The sequence below is a fragment of the Grammomys surdaster genome, unplaced genomic scaffold, assembly GCF_004785775.1.
Source record: "Grammomys surdaster isolate TR1022 unplaced genomic scaffold, NIH_TR_1.0 117829, whole genome shotgun sequence".
NCBI classification, from domain to species: domain Eukaryota; kingdom Metazoa; phylum Chordata; class Mammalia; order Rodentia; family Muridae; genus Grammomys; species Grammomys surdaster.
In genome coordinates this window covers 1-7976 of record NW_021614457.1, presented here as the reverse complement: position 1 = coordinate 7976, position 7976 = coordinate 1, and the positions used below count along the sequence as shown (strand labels likewise).

The following is a 7976-nucleotide window of genomic DNA, read 5'->3' as shown; positions in this document are numbered from 1 at the left end:
GGAGAGGCACAAATGCTAATGAGGTGCAAACCACTCAGGAGATCTGGAAAGGTCTGACCTAGACCGGAAGCACACTTTAACCTTGAGGAAAATTCACTGGCCAATCAGGCCTCCAGGTGGATCTGCCAGTCAGACAAAGAGGCGGGATCTTCCTGTTCCTCTCTGCAAGTTTGCTGCAACTGTGCTGGCTTGGGTGTTTCTCTACTTCCTGCTCTGAGCTGTGCTCTTGGGTGCTGTGGGAGGACCCCAGGGAAGCTCTGAAATCGAGACATGGTAAGTACAGGAAAAAAATGTCCACAATGGGGAGGAGCAGGTGGTTGAGCTGAGGGAGCTGGTTTGGTGGGTCCTCTCTGGGGCTGGAGGGAAACCATCAGCCAGATGTGACCACCTGTGTGGTCCCTTGTGGTTCTCCTCAGTTGCCAAATCAGGCGGTGACCTATGAATAAGTTCACTATCATGGCTGATTCTGAATTTGCCGAAAACATTTGGATCATTTGTTTGCTTGGAGAAACATGGATAGTTTCTGTGAATCTGCAGCAAATGTGTCCAAACACTTTTTCTTTTATAGTATACATTAAGAAGACAGGTATGCTGGGCAGTGGTGGTGCGCACCTTTAATTCCAGACCTTGGCAGGCAGGGGCAGGTGGAGTCCTGAGTTTTAGGCCTGGCTGGTATACAGAGTGAGTTCCAGGACAGCCAGGGCTACACAGAGAAACCCGGTCTCAAAACGCCGTCCAACTTTGAAAAACAAAGACAGGCATATATGTAATAGGCTGCTTTTATATGTTACTTGTTTATATTTTGTTTAGTTTTTATCAATTTTTTGTTGCAGTTGTTTATAGTTCATTATATGTTTAGTGTTTTGATTATTATGTGGCAAAGGGACTTTTTTTTGTCTAATCTATTTGGTATGTTCGATGCTTCTTTACCGTAATAGGCATCATCTTCTTTAGTTTAGGAAATTTTCCATTTATGAGTTCCTTGAAAATAATTTACAGACTTTTGAGCTGATATTCTCTTTTTCTCTTCCAATCATCTCTAGTCTTTTGCATTTTCATATGTTGCAGTGTCCCTACTTGCTTATGTCCATGATACTATTAGATTCAACATTTTTGTTTTTCACCAATTTGTCCATTTTTTCTATTTATCTTCCCTTTCTGTTCTGTGAGTGAACCTTGCCTCTGTAGTTGTCAGTGTATAGACAATTTCAGTTGTCCACCTTCAGAGACTTAGCAACTGCTTAAGTCATTCCCTGCATCCCCCACATGCTGCTGTTGTCAGGTGTGCTTTGCATTCAGGGACCACCAGCAATAGCCACTCTCTATGTTTGTTCCCTGTCTCTGTTCTCTGCACATGCCTCTTTATTCTCTGTCTCTAACTTCATCACTCTCTGCTCCCTGTCTGTCTGTCTACCTGTCTGTCTGTAGGACCTCTTGTGTACCTCTATCCCTTCCTCAGGTTCTCACTCCTCTCCCTTACCTCCAACAAGCTCTTTTGCATAATATCTGTTACATGTTTTGATTTGTAATGACCTGCTGCGAGAGGATAGCTTTTATTTCTTGATGACATATTTTCCTTGCTGTTATTTATTGTATTCCTTTGCTGGTATCTAGGTATCTGGTTTTGAGGTGATGATTGATCTAGGTGCTGTTTTCTGTGTTTGTCTTGTTTGTTTTAAAGTTTTATTCCTGGGTTACTATTCGATTTTTGGATTTTCAGAGAGTGTGAGCTTTTGGGCCAATATCCAATTGTCATTGAGTGCATACCATGTGTATTCTTTTGTGATAGGGTCACCTCCCCCAGGTGGACATTTTCTAGTTCCATACATTTACCTAAGAATTTTTGAAATTCATTTTTTTTTTATGTGTGTGTCTGGAGAGACAGCTGTGGGTGCTGGGAACGGAACTCTTATATAAATTCATTGTTTTTAAAAGCAGTATAATATTTGAGTTTGTTGGTCTTACTGTGCAGTTCCTATCCTCTTGAAGACCTTCAATCCTTCCCCCAACTCTTCCATAACAGTCCCCAAGGTCCATTCAATGTTTGACTGTTGTTCTCTGAAGCTGTTTCAGTAAGCTGCAGGGTGGAGCCTCTCAGTGGACAATTATGCAAGGCTCCTGTGTGGGAGCATAACAGAGTGTCCTTAATAATGTTATGAATTAAATCTTGCCAGTAAGGTGGGTCTCTAGTTAGGCAAGTTTTCATTGAACATTCCCTCAAGCTCTGCTATAGCCATACCCTGCGTTTCTTTTAGATAGTACAAATTTTGTTCTGTGTGTCAACTGTGTTGTTGTTGAATTTGATCCTTCAGCTTTGTTCTCATGATCCCATACATTCACAATTTGGTCTCTGTCCCTAAATCACGTAAGATACTGTATAAATATTTGTTATCCAGTGTTAATCTATTTTGCAAGTCTTTTGGTTTTATATTTTCAACTTGATTCTTTTTGTTTTTCCAAGACAAAATTTCTCTATGAAGCCCTTCCTGTCTTGATAGTAGATATAGAAACCACACAAGCCACCTGACATGTTATTGTAAAATAAGTACAGGATTCTGTGCTGCTCTTCATCCACTTCGTTAATTTTAAAATTTGTCCAAATATGTAGGTTATATTTTATTTCTAAAGATGGCATATGTTCATGATCTCAATACTACTTGAGGCTTCAGAGTCATTGGATTCCAGGTGTACTATGTTCTGCCTTACTCCTGTGTTTCTCCTGAAATTTTTGGAAAAATAGGAGTATTTTACCTGTGCGGATGAATATGATTATCATATGTGCCTGATCTTTAATTTTGCCAGAATGTGGCCTCAGAACTCTTGATCTTCATGTTATGGGTAGTTGTTAGTCCCCATGTAGATATTTGAAATTGACCACCATTATGTGGAAGACCAGCCAGAGCTTGCCACTTCTGAGTTATCTCATTCTCCTGCCCTATGTTGCTTATTTATGATCAACATTTATATTATTAATATTTTTATCTGTCCGTTTGTATCTGTTTAAACATGCATTCCATTTTAGTAAAATTTTATTAATGTAGCATTTTAAACTGGTACACTTTACATTTCTATAAGATGAATGCAGAACTGCTTTGAATGAGTAAGTCTTTGTAGGAAATTCAGTAAAGAACTCTGAGTTCTGTCTATCATTTCTGTTTCCTTGGTTGATTTTTACTTGGGCATTAGTGACTTAATATGTAGCTTTTGCTGTCCTGGAACTTGTTGCATTGACCATGCTGGCATCAAGTTCAAGGACATACAGATCCCTGTGCCTCTGAGATTAAAGACATGAGCAAAACCACTGAGGTTGTCCAGCGTTTATGTAGTTACTAATTGTTTATACAATTTGTTTAATGTGTGCTCAGTGCTGTTGGTCTGTTTCCCTCTCCATCTCCCTCTGAATTGGCATTTCTCTTGTAAACCTATATCCTATTCAGTGGGTTCAGAAGCGACACATGCAATACTCATAACACAATTTCCTTTTAAAATGACAGTGCGATTAGATTATAACTTCTGTGTCCAAGAAATAAATGATGGTAGCACTAGAAATATATGATTATATTGTCTAGGAAGCATATCCTTATTTACAGTGATGTCAGTATCATGCTTTGTGTTGTACACATATTTTAGGATGCAATGAATTTTAATGATGTGCATATCAACTTCACTAAAGAAGAGTGGGATTTGCTGGATACTGCCCAGAAGAATCTCTACAAAGATGTGATGCTGGAGACCTACTGGAACCTCACTGATATAGGTAAGACTGAATTTTCTTTTGTTTTTCAAAATAAGGGGACAAATATTTCTTGACTATTGATGACACTCTGTTATTTGAAATGGGGACATGGAAGACTGAGTAAAATAAATCAGAGTCAGTGCTGTGAAAAACCACAGTAAGTTGACTTTTGCCTAATTTCCAGTACTATATCATTCATTTTCTCATACTATGTTTTAGGGTACAATTGGGAAGACCACCATATTGAAACAGAATTTCAAAATTCTAGAAGGTACAAAAGGTAATGTTAATGTGCAAACTGAAACATATATGCCTCTGAGGCAATTTTAATATGTCCTGGAAACTGGAAAGTAAAGGAAGCATGTAAAATATCAGTCCTTTAAGTATAGCTATGATTAACATATTCTCACAAAGCCATGGGCCTTAATGTCAGTTATCTGATTTGTGTTTGCAAGGCATTCCTCTAAGGAAGGAGACATAGAAACAATGCCTTAAGAGATGCCTTTATTTGATTGGTAACTCCATTAGAGCTAAGCTGTGGAACTACCAATCTGATCAGTCTCATAATATTTAGATGTTGCACATTGAATAGTGATAAACATATATCCAAAGCCATGCAATAAGTAAATTGTCTGTGGTAAATTCAGTGATACTCATATTTTTGTAGTGACATTGTTAAGTTTACTGAGAGGTCAGTTTATGAGAGTCAAGAATGTTGCCTTGGAGAAACCTCAATCCACATACAGTATGTCTAGAAGAAATGAAAAGTCAAATGATGTTAATTCAATGTGGAAAGCTTTCATTTCTTCTTTTTATGTGTATATCAAGTGTCAGAAAAAAAAAAAAACCTATGTGGGCATAGGAATATTTAAAGGAGCAACATCCCTATCTTTACTCCAGAACAGTGAGAAGATATGTAGTATTTTGCCTTTGAAAGATTTTCTAAATATAGTAGAAGTTTGTAATTAATTGGTTTTCTGACTTTATAGGGAACATCCCCATAGTCACACTGCAGAATATCCCCTTGGGTACTAGAATTGTGTAAATTTTTGTTTTTCCAGGTTCACAGTGCTAATGTGGGATGATTCACACTACAGAAAATTTATGAATATAATCAGTGTTACAAAGGTCTCCTTTTTGCTTTTTCCTTCAGATACATGAAATGCATCATATAGAAATCTCATAGAGACAAAGGATGTTATACCTGTGAGCCATGTAGTAAATATTCCTGTCATCACAGGTGTTTTTAAAGAGGCATCAAGCCAGAGTTGGGGAGAACACTATGAACATATGAAGTGGTAAAATCTTTTTTTTTTTAAATGAGTTTGTTTTATTCAAAGTGGTACAGAATTCATAATACAATGAAGATGGAACAAGGCTCTAGTGGGATTCTAGACTGGGTTGACTTAAAATTCACAGCTGAGGTAGGAATTGCTGAACACTAAAGACAACGAGCCATTGCATTATTCACTTTATTCATTGTTTTTTTTTACAAAAGTTTATTACAATGTACAACAACAGGCTCCAGGATAACACTTCATCCTAGCTATTAGGTGGCAAAGATGTCACGGCAGGGAATCCAGATGGTTACATAGGGATGGAGGAGGAGGGTCACATCACTTCCGATGTAAGGAACAGCTTACTTTTTGCTAGATTTCTTAATTAAACCTGTGGCCAGGGGACCCTTCCCCGCGGCCTTGGCTTTTAGCTCCTCCAGTTTCTTCTGTTCCTCCTTTTGTTTCTGCTTGAAAGCTTTATCTTCCTCGTCCATCTCCTTGGCCTGCTTCTTGGGCTGTTTCAGAGGCTTCTTTTTGCCACCTTCCCAGCCCGACATGGCGCCTCCAGCCCCTTCACCAGAAATCTTATTAATATAATCCATGTGACAAAAGGCTTTTTACAAAATTATTTTCTGCAAAAGTATAAAAGAGCCCATGTTGGAGAAGAACTATGAATGTAATTGTACTGGCTGGTTTTGTATGGAACTTGACACGGGCTGGAGTTATCACAGAGAAAGGAGCTCCATTTGAGGAAATGCCTCCATGAGATTCAGCTGTGTGGCATTTTCTGATTTAGTGATAAGTTGCAAGGGCCCACTGTGGGTCATCTCATCCTTGGGATGGTAGTCTTGGGTTCTATGGGACTTTGTTATTTTCCAAGAACTACAACTTCCAGCATTCTAGGAAGTTACCTGTTCCCTGGGCAGGTGAGTCATATAGGTTAATTTTGGGCATTAGACAACCTTGATCTGTTGTCCTCATGTTCTCTTTGCCTCTATCCATTGTTCCTCTAGTAAGTAGTGTGATGTCAAGCCAGGGGAAACAAACCAGTAAATAACATCCTTCCATGGCCTCTGCCTCAGCTTCTGCTTTTTGACCTGATTAGTTCCAGTCCTGACTTCTTTTGGTGAAGAACAGCAACATGGAAGTGTAAGCTCAATAAACCCTTTCCTCCCCAACTTCCTTATAGTTCATGATGTTTTGTACAAGAATAGGAACCCTGACTAAGACAGCAATCAATGTGCTAAAGCCTTTGTATATCCCACTACTTTCCAAAACATAAAAGACTCATACTGGAAAGAAACCTCATGAATGTAAACAATGAGTTAAAGACTTTTCAAAACCTTGTAGTCTCTATTATTATAAAAGAGCATATATCGGGGAGAAGCCTTTGCGTATCATCATTCTTTACACACACAAAAAAATCACTCTGGCTGGGCGGTGGTAGCACACACCTTTAATCCCAGCACTTGGGAGGCAGAGGCAGGCAGATTTCTGAGTTCGAGAGTTTCAGGCTAGCCTTGTCTACAGAGTGAGTTCCAGGACAGCCAGGGCTACACAGAGAAACCCTGTCTCGAAAAACCAAAAGAAAAAAAAAATCACTCTGGTGAGAACCCCTGTACCCCTGTTATTGTAATCACTGTGGTAAAACCTTGTGAATTCACTGTCATCTGCAAATACATAATATAACACATTCAAGAGAGCAAACCTATTAAGGTAATCGGTGTATTAAGCCCTTGCAAGTTACAGTTATTCTCCAATATGTGAAACAACACATACTGTAGAGAAACTACATGAATGTCATGAATGAGGTAAAGCCTTCCAGGACACAGTCATTTTTGAATACACAAAAGAAAATGTGCAGGAGAGAAGCCTCATGAATTTAATCAATGTGAAAAAGCCTTTGTATATCACAGTTGTCTCCAGATACATGAAGGACCACATCGTGGAGAGAGGCCTTATGAGTGTAACGAATGTGGTAAAGCCTTTGCATGTCACTGTACCCTCTATGTACTTCAAGGAACACACACTTTAGAGAAACCTTATGAATGAAATGAACATGGAAAAGCCTGTTTATATCACTATAGTTTCCAAAGACATTAAAGAACACATATTGGACAGAAACCTTGTGAATGTACTCAAGTTGGAAAATCCTATCCATGCCACAGTAGTCTCTGAATACAAAAATGAACACATATTAGAGAGAAGCCTTGTGAAAATAATCAAAATGTTAAAGCCTCTGCATGTCCTAATCATATTTAAATGCATGAAGGAATTCATAGTAGAAGTAAACTGCTGTGATTTGAATATTCTTGGACCTAAGAATCAGCAATATTAAGATATTTGGCCTTGTTGGAGTAGATAGTACTGTCTTGAAGGAAGTGAATTCCCATGATGGTGGCCTTTGGGCTTTGGCGATGATACATCAGACCCTCCTACTGTTTGGCTTGAAGACTGTCTCTCTCTGGTTGCCTTCTCTTGTAGATACAGAACTCTGAGATCCATCCCCAGCATCATGGCTGCCTGCATGCTGCTATCCTTCCTGCTATGATGGTAACTGACTCAACATTTGAAACTGTAAGCCAGGCCCAATTAACTACTTGCCTTTAAAACAGTAGCCTTGGTCACAGTGCCTCTTCTTAGCAATGGAAATTCTATCTAAGACAGAAGTTGGTACCCCAGACATAAGTATTGTTATGATAGTCTTGATGACGTTTTTCTTTGGAGCAATGTGGATTTTTAGACCTTGGATTGGTACATACATTAAGTGGAACTCAATGATCCATTCTAGTAGGGAAATGGAACACATGCATATGTACTAAGTTTGATTTGAATTTTGTACATAGTTTTTATGATGTTTTGCTGAAGAATGTTGCTGCCTTTTTCCCTTGTCTGAAGAGTGCCCTTGAGGCTAAGCTAAGGAGGTTTATGTTGATTGCCTTGACAAATAAAGTCTCAGGAAA

General features: G+C 38.8%; 1 pseudogene; it reads right to left on the bottom strand.

Moving 5' to 3' along the window:
• Positions 1-5375: 5375 nt before the first annotated feature.
• On the bottom strand, positions 5376-5570 carry LOC114635792 (annotated as a pseudogene).
• Between the last annotated feature and the right edge of the window lie 2406 nt (positions 5571-7976).